At 39.7% G+C, this 17861-nt stretch overlaps 6 non-coding genes and 6 pseudogenes across 6 annotated transcripts; all 12 read right to left on the bottom strand.

Annotated features, from left to right (window-relative positions):
* Window positions 1-628: 628 nt before the first annotated feature.
* LOC144514597 (5S ribosomal RNA) lies at window positions 629-743 on the bottom strand (annotated as a pseudogene).
* Window positions 744-1615: 872 nt separating this feature from the next.
* LOC144514594 (5S ribosomal RNA) lies at window positions 1616-1732 on the bottom strand (annotated as a pseudogene).
* An 875-nt stretch (window positions 1733-2607) lies between these two features.
* LOC144514596 (5S ribosomal RNA) lies at window positions 2608-2727 on the bottom strand (annotated as a pseudogene).
* Window positions 2728-3601: 874 nt separating this feature from the next.
* Window positions 3602-3720, bottom strand: LOC144514603 (5S ribosomal RNA). Its single transcript, XR_013501492.1, has one exon. It is a non-coding gene; the product is annotated as a 5S ribosomal RNA (ribosomal RNA).
* An 874-nt stretch (window positions 3721-4594) lies between these two features.
* Window positions 4595-4711, bottom strand: LOC144514595 (5S ribosomal RNA; annotated as a pseudogene).
* A 1813-nt stretch (window positions 4712-6524) lies between these two features.
* Window positions 6525-6641, bottom strand: LOC144514599 (5S ribosomal RNA; annotated as a pseudogene).
* Window positions 6642-12533: 5892 nt separating this feature from the next.
* LOC144514601 (5S ribosomal RNA) lies at window positions 12534-12652 on the bottom strand. The gene has a single exon (XR_013501490.1). It is a non-coding gene; the product is annotated as a 5S ribosomal RNA (ribosomal RNA).
* Window positions 12653-13522: 870 nt separating this feature from the next.
* Window positions 13523-13643, bottom strand: LOC144514602 (5S ribosomal RNA). The gene has a single exon (XR_013501491.1). It is a non-coding gene; the product is annotated as a 5S ribosomal RNA (ribosomal RNA).
* Window positions 13644-14514: 871 nt separating this feature from the next.
* LOC144514593 (5S ribosomal RNA) lies at window positions 14515-14635 on the bottom strand. The gene has a single exon (XR_013501488.1). It is a non-coding gene; the product is annotated as a 5S ribosomal RNA (ribosomal RNA).
* Window positions 14636-15485: 850 nt separating this feature from the next.
* On the bottom strand, window positions 15486-15604 carry LOC144514600 (5S ribosomal RNA). The gene has a single exon (XR_013501489.1). It is a non-coding gene; the product is annotated as a 5S ribosomal RNA (ribosomal RNA).
* Window positions 15605-16474: 870 nt separating this feature from the next.
* Window positions 16475-16593, bottom strand: LOC144514592 (5S ribosomal RNA). Its single transcript, XR_013501487.1, has one exon. It is a non-coding gene; the product is annotated as a 5S ribosomal RNA (ribosomal RNA).
* Window positions 16594-17470: 877 nt separating this feature from the next.
* Window positions 17471-17586, bottom strand: LOC144514598 (5S ribosomal RNA; annotated as a pseudogene).
* Between the last annotated feature and the right edge of the window lie 275 nt (window positions 17587-17861).

The raw sequence follows: 17861 nt of genomic DNA, 5'->3' as shown, positions 1-17861 counted from the left end.
ACTGCTGTATTTTTTAAGCATTCTTTCATTTGTTTTGTTCCATATTTATTCATTCATTTAGCCTGTTGCTATATGTATTCTTACATGTATGTATTTCATGTTTATTTTTTCATTACTGTAATTATTTCTCAATTCTTTGAACTTTACCTTTACTCAGACTTGAGTGACTTGTCGTCCAGAATTTGCATGATCCAAAATGTAGATATCTTGATTTCAAAACTATCCAATCTTGAAGAACAAGAACAAAGAATTCATGGTCAAAGTGCATGAACTCCTACTTGAATTGTTGAACACTGTGAGGTTGTTTATTTTAGTTTTAATTAAAGATGTTGCTTCCAAAAAAAGTTGCATCCTCCGTATAGTTTCCTTTGTCAGCTCTGTCTCCAGCAAAGGAGGAGTAGCGCCTCTGGCGATGGTGAATGAAGCTTGCAAACCATCTGTCTTTATTTCTAAGCTCACCAGATGGCAACTCTGTTCAAAGAAAAGGGTTAAAGGAATGGCAATTCAGTGTGTTTTTCAACCCTTTGTTGAACAGAAAGTGGCATCTAGTGAGCTCAGAAAATGAAGACAGTGTTTTGCTTTTGCTTCATTTGACCATTACTAGCGCCCCCTGCTGACGGAAAAGAAAAGCTTACAGCACCGGTATTCCCAGGCGGTCTCCCATCCATGTACTGACCCGCCCGACCCTGCTTAGCTTCTGAGATCGGACGATCGGGCGTGTCTAGGGTGGTATGGCTGTAAGCGAGTGTACCAAGTGAAAACAAGCTATTTAAAGACGATGAACCCCAGAGGTTCTCAAAACTGTTGAAGACGCAGTTTGGGGCTGAGGAGTACTCAACTACATGTAATCACACTAGTAGTGCACTCTATACATTTTGCAGTAGCTTTCTGGTAGTTCAACTACATTCATCTTCGAACCAACAAGTTGAATTGCTTTTTTTGTGCTCTTTTTTTCGGTACTGTAATTAACACTGCTGTATTTTTAAGCATTCTTTCATTTGTTTTGTTCCATATTTATTCATTCATTTAGCCTGTTGCTATATGTATTCTTACATGTATGTATTTCCATGTTTATTTTTTTCATTACTGTAATTATTTCTCACCCTTTGAACTTTACCTTTACTCAGACTTGAGTGACTTGTCGTTTTCCAGAATTTGCATGATCCAAAATGTAGATATCTTTGATTTCAAAACTATCCAGATCGGCACAATCTTGAAGAACAAGAACAAAGAATTCAAGGTCAAAGTGCATGAACTCCTACTTGAATTGTTGAACACTGTGAGGTTGTTTATTTTAGTTTTAATTAAAGATGTTGCTTCCAAAAAAAAGTTGCATCCTCCGCACAGCTTCCTTGTCAGCTCTGTCTCCAGCAAAGGAGGAGTAGCGCCTCTGGCGATGGTGAAAACTGAAGCTTGCAAACCACTGTCTTTATTTTCTAAGCTCACTAGATGGCAATCTCTGTTCAAAGAAAAGGGTTAAAGGAATGGCAATTCAGTGTGTTTTTCAACCCTTTGTTGAACAGAAAGTGGCATCTAGTGAGCTCAGAAAATGAAGACAGTGTTTTGCTTTGCTTCATTTGACCATTACTAGCGCCCTCTGCTGACGGAAAAGAAAAGCTTACAGCACCGGGTATTCCCAGGCGGTCTCCCATCCAAGTACTGACCCGCCCGACCCTGCTTAGCTTCCGAGATCGGACGAGATCGGGCGTGTTCAGGTGGTATGGCCGTAAGCGAGTGTACCAAGTGAAAACAAGCTATTTAAAGACGATGAACCCCAGAGGTTCTCAAAACTGTTGAAGACGCAGTTTGGGGGTTGAGGAGTACTCAACTACATGTAATCACACTAGTAGTGCACCTATACATTTTGCAGTAGCTCTCTGGTAGTTCAACTACATTCATCTTCGAACCAACAAGTTGAATTGCTTTTTTTGCTCTCTTTTTTCGGGGTACTGTACTAACACTGCTGTATTTTTAAGCATTCTTTCATTTGTTTTGTTCCATATTTATTCATTCATTTAGCCTGTTGCTATATGTATTCTTACATGTATGTATTTCCATGTTTATTTTTTTTCATTACTGTAATTATTTCTCAATTCTTTTGAACTTTACCTTTACTCAGACTTGAGTGACTTGTCGCCTTCCGCAGAATTTGCATGATCCAAAATGTAGATATCTTTGATTTCAAAACTATCCAGATCGCACAATCTTGAAGAACAAGAACAAAGAATTCATGGTCAAAGTGCATGAACTCCTACTTGAATTGTTGAACACTGTGAGGTTGTTTATTTTAGTTTTAATTAAAGATGTTGCTTCCAAAAAAAAGTTGCATCCTCCGTACAGTTTCCTTGTCAGCTCTGTCTCCAGCAAAGGAGGAGTAGCGCCTCTGGCGATGGTGAAATGAAGCTTTAGAAACCACTGTCTTTATTTTCTAAGCTCACTAGATGGCAATCTCTGTTCAAAGAAAAGGGTTAAAGGAATGGCAATTCAGTGTGTTTTTCAACCCTTGTTGAACAGAAAGTGGCATCTAGTGAGCTCAGAAAATGAAGACAGTGTTTTGCTTTGCTTCATTTGACCATTACTAGCGCCCTCTGCTGACGGAAAAAGAAAAGCTTACAGCACCTGGGTATTCCCAGGCGGTCTCCCATCCAAGTACTGACCCGCCCGACTCCTGCTTAGCTTCCGAGATCGGTCGAGATCGGGCGTGTTCAGGGTGGTATGGCCGTAAGTGAGCGTTCCAAGTGAAAACAAGCTATTTAAAGACGATGAACACCAGAGGTTCTCAATACTGTTGAAGACGCAGTTTGGGGTTGAGGAGTACTCAACTACATGTAATCACACTAGTAGTGCACCTATACATTTTGCAGTAGCTTCTGGTAGTTCAACTACATTCATCTTCGAACCAACAAGTTGAATTGCTTTTTTTGCTCTCTTTTTTCGGTACTGTAATTAACACTGCTGTATTTTTTAAGCATTCTTTCATTTGTTTTGTTCCATATGTATTCATTCATTTATTCTGCTGCTATATGTATTCTTACATGTATGTATTTCCATGTTTATTTTTTCATTACTGTAATTATTTCTCAATTCTTTTGAACTTTACCTTTACTCAGACTTGAGTGACTTGTCGTCTTCCGTAAATTTGCATGATCCAATATGTAGATATCTTTGATTTCAAAACTATCCAGATCGGCACAATCTTGAAGAACAAGAACAAAGAATTCATGGTCAAAGTGCATGAACTCCTACTTGAATTGTTGAACACTGTGAGGTTGTTTATTTTAGTTTTAATTAAAGATGTTGCTTCCAAAAAAAAAAAGTTGCATCCTCCGTAAAGTTTCCTTGTCAGCTCTGTCTCCAGCAAAGGAGGAGTAGCGCCCTCTGGCGATGGTGAAATGAAGCTTTGCAAACCACTGTCTTTATTTTCTAAGCTCACTAGATGGCAATCTCTGTTCAAAGAAAAGGGTTAAAGGAATGGCAATTCAGTGTGTTTTCAACCCTTTGTTGAACAGAAAGTGGCATCTAGTGAGCTCAGAAAATGAAGACAGTGTTTTGCGAAGCTTCATTTGACCATTACTAGCGCCCTCTGCTGACGGAAAAGAAAAGCTTACAGCACCTGGTATTCCCAGGCGGTCTCACATCCAAGTACTGACCCGGCCAGACCCTGCTTAGCTTCCGAGATCGGACGAGATCGGGAGTGTTCAGGGTGGTATGGCCGTAAGCGAGTGTACCAAGTGAAAACAAGCTATTTAAAGACGATGAACCCCAGAGGTTCTCAAAACTGTTGAAGACGCAGTTTGGGGTTGAGGAGTACTCAACTACATGTAATCACACTAGTAGTGCACCTATACATTTTGCAGTAGCTCTCTGGTAGTTCAACTACATTCATCTTCGAACCAACAAGTTGAATTGCTTTTTTTGCTCTCTTTTTTTCGGTACTGTAATTAACACTGCTGTATTTTTAAGCATTCTTTCATTTGTTTTGTTCCATATGTATTCATTCATTTAGCCTGTTGCTATATGTATTCTTACATGTATGTATTTCCATGTTTATTTTTTCATTACTGTAATTATTTCTCAATTCTTTTGAACTTTACCTTTACTCAGACTTGAGTGACTTGTCGTCTTCCGTAAATTTGCATGATCCAAAATGTAGATATCTTTGATTTCAAAACTATCCAGATCGGCACAATCTTGAAGAACAAGAACAAAGAATTCATGGTCAAAGTGCATGAACTCCTACTTGAATTGTTGAACACTGTGAGGTTGTTTATTTTAGTTTTAATTAAAGATGTTGCTTCGAAAAAAAAAAGTTGCATCCTCCAGTACAGTTTCCTTTGTCAGCTCTGTCTCCAGCAAAGGAGGAGTAGCGCCTCTGGCGATGGTGAAATGAAGCTTTGCAAAACCACTGTCTTTATTTTCTAAGCTCACTAGATGGCAATCCTGTTCAAAGAAAAGGGTTAAAGGAATGGCAATTCAGTGTGTTTTCAACCCTTTGTTGAACAGAAAGTGGCATCTAGTGAGCTCAGAAAATGAAGACAGTGTTTTGCTTTGCTTCATTTGACCATTACTAGCGCCTCTGCTGACGGAAAAGAAAAGCTTACAGCACCTGGTATTCCCAGGCGGTCTCCCATCCAAGTACTGACCCGCCCAGACCCTGCTTAGCTTCCGAGATCGGACGAGATCGGGCGTGTTCAGGGTGGTATGGCCAAGCGAGTACCAAGTGAAAACAAGCTATTTAAAGACGATGAACCCTGGTAGGTTCTCAAAACTGTTGAAGACAGTTTGGTTGAGGAGTACTCAACTACATGTAATCACACTAGTAGTGCACCCATACATTTTGCAGTAGCTCTCTGGTAGTTCAACTACATTCATCTTCGAACCAACAAGTTGAATTGCTTTTTTTGCTCTCTTTTTTTCGGTACTGTAATTAACACTGCTGTATTTTTAAGCATTCTTTCATTTGTTTTGTTCCATATTTATTCATTCATTTAGCCTGTTGCTATATGTATTCTTACATGTATGTATTTCCATGTTTATTTTTTTCATTACTGTAATTATTTCTCAATTCTTTGAACTTTACCTTACTCAGACTTGAGTGACTTGTCGCTTCCCTCGTAAATTTGCATGATCCAAAATGTAGATATCTTTGATTTCAAAACTATCCAGATCGGCACAATCTTTGAAGAACAAGAACAAAGAATTCATGGTCAAAGTGCATGAACTCCTACTCTTGAATTGTTGAAACACTGTGAGGTTGTTTATTTTAGCTTTTAATTAAAGATGTTAAGCTTCCAAAAAAAGCTGCATCCTCCGTACAGTTTCCTACAGCTCTGTCTCCAGCAAAGGAGGAGTAGCGCCTCTGGCGATGGTGAATGTAGTTTAGAACCACTGTCTTGCTTTCTAAGCTCAATAGATGGGCACCCTGTTCAAAGAAAAGGGTTAAAGGAATGGCAATTCAGTGTGTTTTCAACTTTGTTGAATAGAAAGTGGCATCTAGTGAGCCAGAAAATGAAGACAGTGTTTTGCTTTGCTTCATTTGACCATTACAAGCCTCTCTGCTGACGGAAAAGAAAAGCTTACAGCACCGGTAGGCTCCCAGGCGGTCTCCCATCTACTGACCCGCCCGAATTCTGCTTAGCTTCTGAGAGATCGGACGATCGGGCGTGTTCAGGTGCAGGTGGCCGTGTCGCAGTGTACCAAGTGAAAACAAGCTATTTAAAGACGATGAACCCCAGAGGTTCTCAAAACTGTTGCACGCATTTGGGGCTGATGAGTACTCAACTACATGTAATTCACTAGTAGTGCACCTATACATTTTGCAGCCTGGCAGTTCAACTACATTCATCTTCAACCAATGCTGAATTGCTTTTTTACTCCTCTTTTTCGGTACTGTAATTAACACTGCTGTATTTTTGCCATCTTTTCATTTGTTTTGTTCCATATTTATTCATTCATTTAGCCTGTTGCTATATGTATTCTACATGTATATGTATTTCCATGTTTATTTTTTCATTACTGTAATTATTTCAATTCTTTGAACTTTACTTTACTAATTTGGAGTGACTCTGTCGTCTTCCGTAAATTTGCATGATCCAAAAATGCAGATATCTTACTTCCAAAACTATCCAATCTTGAAGAACAAGAACAAAGAATTCATGGTCAAAGTGCATGAACCCTACTTGGAATTGTTGGACTGCAGGTTGTTTATTTGGCTTAATTAAAGATGTTGCTTCCAAAAAAAAGCTGCATCCTCCGTACAGTTTCTTTGTCAGCTCTGTCTCCAGCAAAGGAGGAGTAGCGCCCTCTGGCGATGGTGAAATGAAGCTGCAAACCACTGTCTTCATTTTCTAAGCTCACTAGATGGCAATCGGGTTCAAAGAAAGGGTTAAAGGAATGGCACCAGTGTTTTCAACCCTTGTTGAACAGAAAGTGGCATCTAGTGAGCCTAGAAAATGAAGACAGTGTTTTGCTTAAGCTTCATTTGACCATTACTAGCGTTTCCCTCTAAGGACGCCTGAAAAGAAAGCTTACAGCACCGGGTATTCCCAGGCGGTCTCCCATCCAAGTACTGACCTCGGCCCGACCCTGCTTAGCTTGAGATCGGACGAGATCGGGGCGTGTTCAGGTAGGTGGCTGCAAGCGAGGTACCAAGTGAAATGTTATTGAAGACGTATGAACCCTAGAGGTTCTCAAAATATTGAAGACGCAGTTTGGGGGTTGAGGAGTACTAACTACATGTAATCACACTAGTAGTGCACCTATACATTTTGCAGCTCTCTGGTAGTTCAACTACATTCATCTTCGAACCAACAAGTTGGAATTGCTTTTTGCCTCTTTTTCGGTACTGTAATTAACACTGCTGTATTTTTAAGCATTCTTCATTTGTTTTGTTCCATATTTATTCATTCATTTAGCCTGTTGCTATATGTATTCTACATGTATGTATTTCTCTCTATGTTTATTTTTTCATTACTGTAATTATTTCAATTCTTTGAACTCACTTTACTCAGACTTGAGGAATTTGTCGCCTTCCTCAGAATTAAAGGATCCAAAATGTGATATCTTGATTTCAAACTATCCAATCTTGAAGAACAAGAACAAAGAACATGGTCAAAGTGCATGAACTCCTACTGAATTGCTGAACACTGTGAGGTTGTTTATTTTAGTTTTAATTAAAGATGCTAAGCCTAAAAAAAGCATCCTCCGGTACAGTTTCCTTGTCAGCTCTGTCTCCAGCAAAGGAGGAGCAGCGCCTCTGGCGCGATGGTGAAAATGAAGCTTTGCAACCACTGGTTCTTATTTTCTAGCTCACTAGATGGCAATCTCTGTTCAAAGAAAGGGTTAAAGGAATGGTAATTCAGTGTGTTTTCAACCCTTTGTTGAATAGAAAGTGGCATCTTAGTGAGCTCAGAAAATGAAGACAGTGTTTTGCTTGCTCTAGCTCTAATACACTGGGGCGCCTCAAGGACGGAAAAGAAAAAGCTTACAGCACCGGTATTCCCAGGCAGTCTCCCCATCCAAGTACTGACCTCGGCCCGACCCTGCTTAGCTTCTGAGATCTGACGAGATCGGGCGTGTTCAGGTGGCGGTCGTGTTTAGTGTACCATGAAATAAGCTTATTTAAAGACGATGAACCCCAGAGGTTCTCAAAACTGCTGAAGACGCAGTCTGGGGCTGAGGAGTACTCCAACTACATGCAATCACACTAGTAGTGCACCTATACATTTTGCAGTAGCTCTCTGGCAGTTCAACCACATTCATCTTCGAACCAACAAGCTGGACTGCTGCTGCTCTTTTTCTCGGTACTGTAATTAACATCTGCTGTATTTTTTAAGCATTCTTTCATTTGTTTTGTTCCATATTTATTCATTCATTTAGCCTGTTGCTATATGTGTATTCTTACATGTATGTATTTCCATGTTTATTTTTTCATTACTGTAATTATTTCTCAATTCTTTGAACTTTACCTTTACTCAGACTTGAGTGACTTGTCGCTCTTCCGTAAATTTGCATGATCCAAAATGTAGATATCTTTGATTTCAAAACTATCCAATCTTGAAGAACAAGAACAAAGAACTATGGTCAAAGTGCATGAACTCCTTACTGAATTGCTGAACACTGTGAGGTTGTTTTTGCCTTAGTTTTAATTAAAGATGCTGCTTCCAAAAAAAAAAAAGTTGCATCCTCCGCAAAGCTTCCTTGTCAGCTCTGTCTCCAGCAGCAGTTGAGAAGCGCTCTCTGGCGATGGTGAAGCTTTGTGAAACCATCGTCTTTAGCTTTTCTAAGCTCACTAGATGGCACCCTTGTTCAAAGAAAAGTGCTAAAGGAATGGCACCAGTGTTTTCAACCCTTGTTTAACAGAAAGTGGCATCTAGTGAGCTCAGAAAATGAAGACAGTGTTTTGCTTGCTTCATTTGGACTATTACTAGTGCCCTCTGCTGATTTGAAAGAAAGCTTTACAGTACCTGGTATTCCCAGGCGGTCTCTACGATCTTGGTACTGACCCGGCCAGACCCTGCTTAGCTTCCTAGATCGGACGAGATCGGGAGGTTCAGGGTGGTGGGCCGTAAGCGAGCCGCACTAAGTGAAACAAGCTATTTAAAGACGAGGAACCCTAGAGGTTCTCAAAACTGTTGAAGACGCAGTTTGGGGTTGAGGAGTACTCAACTACATGTAATCACACCAGTAGTGCACTCATACATTTGCAGTAGCCTCTGGGTAGTTCAACTACATTCATCTTCGAACCAACAAGTTGAATTGCTTTTTTGCCTTTTTTCTGCACTTAATTAATACTGCTGTATTTTTAAGCATCTTTCATTTGTTTTGTTCCATATTTATTCATTCATTTAGCCTGTTATATGTATTCTTACATGTATGTATTTCATTTATTTTTCTCATTACTGTAATTATTTCTCACCTCTTGAACTTTACCTTTACTCAGACTTGAGTGACTTGTCGTCTTCCTCAGAATTTGCATGATCCAAAAATGTAGATATCTTGATTTCAAACTATCCAGATCGGCACAATCTTGAAGAACAAGAACAAAGAATTCATGGTCAAAGTGCATGAACTCCTACTGAATTGTTACACCAGAGGTTGTTTATTTTAGTTTTAATTAAAAGATGTTGCTTCCAAAAAAAAGTTGCATCCTCCGTAAAGTTTCCTTGTCAGCTCTGTTCCAGCAAAGAAGGAGTAGCGCTCCTCTGGCGATGGTGAAACAGCTTTGCAAACCACTGTCTTTATTTTCTAAGCTCACTAGATGGCACCGCTCAAAGAAAAAGGGTTAAAGAATGGCAATTCAGTGTGTTTTCAACCCTTTTGTTTAACAGAAAGTGGCATCTAGTGAGCTCAGAAAATGAAGACAGCAGGTTTTGCTTTGCTTCATTTGACCATTACTAGCGCCTCTGCTGACGGAAAATAGTGCTTACAGCACCTGGTATTCCCAGGAGGTCTCACATCCGTGTATCAGACCTCGGCCAGACCCTGCTTAGCTTCCGAGATCGGACGAGACGGGAGTGTTCAGGTGGTGATGGCCGTGCTTCGAGTGTACCAAGTGAAAACAAGCTATTTAAAGACCTATTTAACCCCAGAGGTTCTCAAACTGTTGAAGACGCAGTTTGGAAGAGGAGTACTCAACTACATGTAACGTCAGTGCACCCCTATACATTTTGGTAGTAGCTCTCTGGTTCAACTACATTCATCTTCGAACCAACAAGTTGAATTGCTTTTTTGCCTTTTTTCGGTACTGTAATTAACACTGCTGTATTTTTACATTCTTTCATTTGTTTTGTTCCATATTTATTCATTCATTTAGCCTGTTGCTATATGTATTCTTACATGTATGTATTTCCATGTTTATTTTTTCATTACTGTAATTATTTCTCAATTCTTTGAACTTTACCTTACTCAGACTTGAGTGACTTGTCGCCTTCCGTAAATTTGCATGATCCAAAATGTAGATATCTTTGATTTCAAAACTATCCACCTTGAAGAACAAGAACAAAGAATTACTATGTCAAAAGTGCATGAACTCCTACTAATTGTTGAACACTGTGAGGTTGTTTATTTTAGTTTTAATCAAAGATGCTGCTTCCAGTTGCATCCTCCGTACAGCTCTCCTTGTCAGCCCTGTCTCCAGCAAAGGAGGAGTAGCGCCTCTGGCGATGGTGAATGAAGCTTGCGAAACCACTGTCTTTGTTTTCTAAGCCCACTAGATGGCAATCGTTCAAAGAAAAGGCTAAAGGACGGCACTCAGTGTGTTTTCAACCCTTGTTGAACAGAAAGTGGCATCTAGTGAGCTCAGAAAATGAAGACAGTGTTTGCTTTTGCTTCATTTGACCATTACTAGCGCCCCTCTGCTGGATCGGAAAAGAAAAGCTTACAGCACCGGTATTCCCAGGCGGTCTCCCATCTAAGTACTGACCCGGCCCGACTTCTGCTTAGCTTCTGAGACTGACAGATCGGGCGTGTTCAGGGTGGCGGTCGTAAGCGAGTGTACCAAGTGAAACAAGCTATTTAAAGACGATGAACCCCAGAGGTTCTCAAACTGCTGAAGACGAGTTTGGGGGCTGAGGAGTACCACCATATGTACCAGCCAATTCAGTAGTGGTCTCCATACATTTTGCAGTAGCTCTCTGGTAGTTCAACTACATTCATCTTCGAACCAACAAGAATTGCTTTTTTTTTGCTCTCTTTTTTTCGGTACTGTAATTAACACTGCTGTATTTTTAAGCATTCTTTCATTTGTTTTGTTCCATATTTATTCATTCATTTAGCCTGTTATATGTATTCTTACATGTATGTATTTCATGTTTATTTTTTCATTACTGTAATTATTTCTCAATTCCTTTGAACCCACTACTCAGACTTGAGTGACTTGTCGTCAGAAATTTGCATGAATTTTTAAGCATTCTTTTCATTTGTTTTGTTCCATATTTATTCATTCATTTAGCCTGTTGCTATATGCATTCTTACATGTATGTATTTCCATGTTTATTTTTTCATTACTGTAATTATTTCTCAATTCTTTTGAACTTTTACTTTACTCAGACTTGGAGTGACTTGTCGTCTTCCGGGCACTGCATGATCCAAATGTAGATATTCTCTGGATCTTTCAAAACTATCCAGATCGGCACAATTCTTGAAGAACAAGAACACAATTCATGGTCAAAGCGCAATGGAACTTACTTGAATTGTTGAACACTGTGAGGTTGTTTATTTTAGTTTTAATTAAAAGATGTTGCTTCCAAAAAAAAAAAGCTGTATCCTCCGTACAGTTTCCTGTCAGCTCTTGGGTCTCCAGCAAAGGAGGAGTAGCGCCTCTGGCGATGGTGAAATGAAGCTTGCAAACCACTGCCTTTACTTTCTAAGCTCACTCACCCTGTTCAAAGAAAAGGGTTAAAGGAATGGCAATTCAGTGTGTTTTCAACCCCTTGTTGAACAGAAAGTGGCATCTAGTGAGCTCAGAAAATGAAGACAGTGTTTTGCTTGCTTCACTTTGACCATATTACTAGCGCCCTCTGCTGGACGGAAAAGAAAGCTTAAGCAGCACCGGGTATTCCCAGCGCGAGTCTCCCCATCCAAGTGCACTGACCCGGCGACTCTGCTTAGCTTCCGAGATCGGACGATCGGGCGTGTCTGTGGGTGGTATGGCCGTGCGAGTGTACCAAGTGAAAAACAAGCTATTTAAAGACGATGAACCCCAGAGGTTCTCAAAACTGTTGAAGACGCAGTTTGGGGTTGAGGAGTACTCAACTACATGTAATCACACTATAGTGCACCTATGCATTTTGCAGTAGCTCTCTGGTAGTTCAACTACATTCATCTTCGAACCAACAAGTTGAATTGCTTTTTTTTGCTCTCTCTTTTTTTCGGTACTGTAATTAACACTGCTGTATTTTTTAAGCATTCTTTCATTTGTTTTGTTCCATATTTATTCATTCATTTAGCCTGTTGCTATATGTATTCTTACATGTATGTATTTCCATGTTTATTTTTTTTCATTACTGTAATTATTTCTCAATTCTTTTGAACTTTTACCTTTACTCAGACTTGAGTGACTTGTCGCCTTCCTGCAGAATTTGCATGATCCAAAATGTAGATATCTTTGATTTCAAAACTATCCAGATCGGCACAATCTTGAAGAACAAGAACATAAAGAATCTCATGGTCAAAGTGCATGAACTCCTACTTGAATTGTTGAACACTGTGAGGTTGTTTATTTTAGTTTTAATTAAAGATGTTGCTTCCAAAAAAAAGTTGCATCCTCCGTACAGTTTCCTTGTCAGCTCTGTCTCCAGCAAAGGAGGAGTAGCGCCTCTGGCGATGGTGAAATGAAGCTTGCAAACCACTGTCTTTATTTTCTAAGCTCACTCAACCTCTGTTCAAAGAAAAGGGTTAAAGGAATGGCAATCCAGTGTGTTTTCAACTCCTTGTTGAACAGAAAGTGGCATCTAGTGAGCTCAGAAAATGAAGACAGTGTTTTGCTTTGCTTCATTTGACCATTACTAGCGCCTCTGCTGACGGAAAAGAAAAGCTTACAGCACCGGGTATTCCCAGGCGGTCTCCCATCCAAGTACTGACCCGGCCCGACCCTGCTTAGCTTCCGAGATCGGACGAGATCGGGCGTGTTCAGGGTGGTATGGCCGTAAGCGAGTGTACCAAGTGAAAACAAGCTATTTAAAGACGATGAACCCCAGAGGTTCTCAAAACTGTTGAAGACGCAGTTTGGGGGTTGAGGAGTACTCAACTACATGTAATCACACTAGTAGTGCACCTATACATTTTGCAGTAGCTCTCTGGTAGTTCAACTACATTCATCTTCGAACCAACAAGTTGAATTGCTTTTTTTTGCTCTCTTTTTTTCGGTACTGTAATTAACACTGCTGTATTTTTTAAGCATTCTTTCATTTGTTTTGTTCCATATTTATTCATTCATTTAGCCTGTTGCTATATGTATTCTTACATGTATGTATTTCCATGTTTATTTTTTTCATTACTGTAATTATTTCTCAATTCTTTTGAACTTTACCTTTACTCAGACTTGAGTGACTTGTCGCTCTTCCGTAAATTTGCATGATCCAAAATGTAGATATCTTTGATTTCAAAACTATCCAGATCGGCACAATCTTGAAGAACAAGAACAAAGAATTCATGGTCAAAGTGCATGAACTCCTACTTGAATTGTTGAACACTGTGAGGTTGTTTATTTTAGTTTTAATTAAAGATGTTGCTTCCAAAAAAAAGTTGCATCCTCCGTACAGTTTCCTTGTCAGCTCTGTCTCCAGCAAAGGAGGAGTAGCGCCTCTGGCGATGGTGAAATGAAGCTTGCAAACCACTGTCTTTATTTTCTAAGCTCACTCAATCTCTGTTCAAAGAAAAGGGTTAAAGGAATGGCAATTCAGTGTGTTTTTCAACCCTTTGTTGAACAGAAAGTGGCATCTAGTGAGCTCAGAAAATGAAGACAGTGTTTTGCTTTGCTTCATTTGACCATTACTAGCGCCCTCTGCTGACGGAAAAGAAAAGCTTACAGCACCGGGTATTCCCAGGCGGTCTCCCATCCAAGTACTGACCCGGCCCGACTCCCTGCTTAGCTTCCGAGATCGGACGAGATCGGGCGTGTTCAGGGTGGTATGGCCGTAAGCGAGTGTACCAAGTGAAAACAAGCTATTTAAAGACGATGAACCCCAGAGGTTCTCAAAACTGTTGAAGACGCAGTTTGGGGTTGAGGAGTACTCAACTACATGTAATCACACTAGTAGTGCACCTATACATTTTGCAGTAGTCTCTGGTAGTTCAACTACATTCATCTTCGAACCAACAAGTTGAATTGCTTTTTTTTGCTCTCTTTTTTTCGGTACTGTAATTAACACTGCTGTATTTTTTAAGCATTCTTTCATTTGTTTTGTTCCATATTTATTCATTCATTTAGCCTGTTGCTATATGTATTCTTACATGTATGTATTTCCATGTTTATTTTTTTCATTACTGTAATTATTTCTCAATTCTTTTGAACTTTACCTTTACTCAGACTTGAGTGACTTGTCGTCTTCCGTAAATTTGCATGATCCAAAATGTAGATATCTTTGATTTCAAAACTATCCAGATCGGCACAATCTTGAAGAACAAGAACAAAGAATTCATGGTCAAAGTGCATGAACTCCTACTTGAATTGTTGAACACTGTGAGGTTGTTTATTTTAGTTTTAATTAAAGATGTTGCTTCCAAAAAAAAGTTGCATCCTCCGTACAGTTTCCTTGTCAGCTCTGTCTCCAGCAAAGGAGGAGTAGCGCTCTCTGGCGATGGTGAAATGAAGCTTTGCAAACCACTGTCTTTATTTTCTAAGCTCACTCAGATGGCTCTGTTCAAAGAAAAGGGTTAAAGGAATGGCAATTCAGTGTGTTTTCAACCCTTTGTTGAACAGAAAGTGGCATCTAGTGAGCTCAGAAAATGAAGACAGTGTTTTGCTTTGCTTCATTTGACCATTACTAGCGCCCTCTGCTGACGGAAAAGAAAAGCTTACAGCACCGGGTATTCCCAGGCGGTCTCCCCATCCAAGTACTGACCCGGCCCGACTCCTGCTTAGCTTCCGAGATCGGACGAGATCGGGCGTGTTCAGGGTGGTATGGCCGTAAGCGAGTGTACCAAGTGAAAACAAGCTATTTAAAGACGATGAACCCCAGAGGTTCTCAAAACTGTTGAAGACGCAGTTTGGGGGTTGAGGAGTACTCAACTACATGTAATCACACTAGTAGTGCACCTATACATTTTGCAGTAGCTCTCTGGTAGTTCAACTACATTCATCTTCGAACCAACAAGTTGAATTGCTTTTTTTTGCTCTTTTTTTTCGGTACTGTAATTAACACTGCTGTATTTTTTAAGCATTCTTTCATTTGTTTTGTTCCATATTTATTCATTCATTTAGCCTGTTGCTATATGTATTCTTACATGTATGTATTTCCATGTTTATTTTTTCATTACTGTAATTATTTCTCAATTCTTTTGAACTTTACCTTTACTCAGACTTGAGTGACTTGTCGTCTTCCGCAAATTTGCATGATCCAAAATGTAGATATCTCTGATTTCAAAACTATCCAGATTGGCATAATCTTGAAGAACAAGAATATTCAATTCATGGTCAAAGTGCATGAAATCCTACTTGAATTGTTGAACACTGTGAGGTTGTTTATTTTAGTTTTAATTAAAGATGTTGCTTCCAAAAAAAAAAGTTGCATCCTCTGTACAGTTTCCTTGTCAGCTCTGTCTCCAGCAAAGGATGGTGAAATGAAGCTTTGCAAACCACTGTCTTTATTTTCTAAGCTCACTCAATCTCTGTTCAAAGAAAAGGGTTAAAGGAATGGCAATTCAGTGTGTTTTCAACCCTTTGTTGAACAGAAAGTGGCATCTAGTGAGCTCAGAAAATGAAGACAGTGTTTTGCTTTGCTTCATTTGACCATTACTAGCGCCCTCTGCTGACGGAAAAGAAAAGCTTACAGCACCGGGTATTCCCAGGCGGTCTCCCATCCAAGTACTGACCCGGCCCGACCCTGCTTAGCTTCCGAGATCGGACGAGATCGGGCGTGTTCAGGGTGGTATGGCCGTAAGCGAGTGTACCAAGTGAAAACAAGCTATTTAAAGACGATGAACCCCAGAGGTTCTCAAAACTGTTGAAGACGCAGTTTGGGGTTGAGGAGTACTCAACTACATGTAATCACACTAGTAGTGCACCTATACATTTTGCAGTAGCTCTCTGGTAGTTCAACTACATTCATCTTCGAACCAACAAGTTGAATTGCTTTTTTTTGCTCTCTTTTTTTCGGTACTGTAATTAACACTGCTGTATTTTTTAAGCATTCTTTCATTTGTTTTGTTCCATATTTATTCATTCATTTAGCCTGTTGCTATATGTATTCTTACATGTATGTATTTCCATGTTTATTTTTTTTCATTACTGTAATTATTTCTCAATTCTTTGAACTTTACCTTTACTCAGACTTGAGTGACTTGTCGCCTTCCGTAAATTTGCATGATCCAAAATGTAGATATCTTTGATTTCAAAACTATCCAGATCGGCACAATCTTGAAGAACAAGAACAAAGAATTCATGGTCAAAGTGCATGAACTCCTACTTGAATTGTTGAACACTGTGAGGTTGTTTATTTTAGTTTTAATTAAAGATGTTGCTTCCAAAAAAAAGTTGCATCCTCCGTACAGTTTCCTTTGTCAGCTCTGTCTCCAGCAAAGGAGGAGTAGCGCCTCTGGCGATGGTGAAATGAAGCTTTGCAAACCACTGTCTTTATTTTCTAAGCTCACTCAATCTCTGTTCAAAGAAAAGGGTTAAAGGAATGGCAATTCAGTGTGTTTTCAACCCTTTGTTGAACAGAAAGTGGCATCTAGTGAGCTCAGAAAATGAAGACAGTGTTTTGCTTTGCTTCATTTGACCATTACTAGCGCCTCTCTGCTGACTGAAAAGAAAAGCTTACAGCACCGGGTATTCCCAGGCGGTCTCCCATCCAAGTACTGACCCGGCCCGACCCTGCTTAGCTTCCGAGATCGGACGAGATCGGGCGTGTTCAGGGTGGTATGGCCGTAAGCTTGAGTGTACCAAGTGAAAACAAGCTATTTAAAGACGATGAACCCCAGAGGTTCTCAAAACTGTTGAAGACGCAGTTTGGGGTTGAGGAGTACTCAACTACATGTAATCACACTAGTAGTGCACCTATACATTTTGCAGTAGCTCTCTGGTAGTTCAACTACATTCATCTTCGAACCAACAAGTTGAATTGCTTTTTTTTGCTCTCTTTTTTTCGGTACTGTAATTAACACTGCTGTATTTTTTAAGCATTCTTTCATTTGTTTTGTTCCATATTTATTCATTCATTTAGCCTGTTGCTATATGTATTCTTACATGTATGTATTTCCATGTTTATTTTTTTCATTACTGTAATTATTTCTCAATTCTTTTGAACTTTACCTTTACTCAGACTTGAGTGACTTGTCGCTCTTCCGTAAATTTGCATGATCCAAAATGTAGATATCTCTGATTTCAAAACTATCCAGATTGGCATAATCTTGAAGAACAAGAATATTCAATTCATGGTCAAAGTGCATGAACTCCTACTTGAATTGTTGAACACTGTGAGGTTGTTTGTTTTAGTTTTAATTAAAGATGTTGCTTCCAAAAAAAAGTTGCATCCTCCGTACAGTTTCCTTGTCAGCTCTGTCTCCAGCAAAGGAGGAGTAGCGCCTCTGGCGATGGTGAAATGAAGCTTTGCAAACCACTGTCTTTATTTTCTAAGCTCACTAGATGGCAATCTCTGTTCAAAGAAAAGGGTTAAAGGAATGGCAATTCAGTGTGTTTTCAACCCTTTGTTGAACAGAAAGTGGCATCTAGTGAGCCCAGAAAATGAAGACAGTGTTTTGCTTTGCTTCATTTGACCATTACCAGCGCCCTCTGCTGACGGAAAAGAAAAGCTTACAGCACCAGGTATTCCCAGGCGGCCTCCCATCCAAGTACTGACCTCGGCCCGACCCGCTTAGCTTCCGGGATCGGACGATCGGGCGTGTTCAGGTGGTATGGCCGTAAGCGAGTGTACCAAGTGAAAACAAGCTATTTAAAGACGATGAACCCCAGAGGTTCTCAAAACTGTTGAAGACGCAGTTTGGGGTTGAGGAGTACTCAACTACATGTAATCACACTAGTAGTGCACCTATACATTTTGCAGTAGCTCTCTGGTAGTTCAACTACATTCATCTTCGAACCAACAAGTTGAATTGCTTTTTTTTGCTCTCTTTTTTTCGGTACTGTAATTAACACTGCCGTATTTTTAAGCATTCTTTCATTTGTTTTGTTCCATATTTAT

This window comes from Sander vitreus, unplaced genomic scaffold (genome assembly GCF_031162955.1).
Source record: "Sander vitreus isolate 19-12246 unplaced genomic scaffold, sanVit1 ctg621_0, whole genome shotgun sequence".
NCBI classification, from domain to species: domain Eukaryota; kingdom Metazoa; phylum Chordata; class Actinopteri; order Perciformes; family Percidae; genus Sander; species Sander vitreus.
Note: the sequence above shows the minus strand (reverse complement) of the source record. Positions and strands in the feature narration are given on the sequence as shown.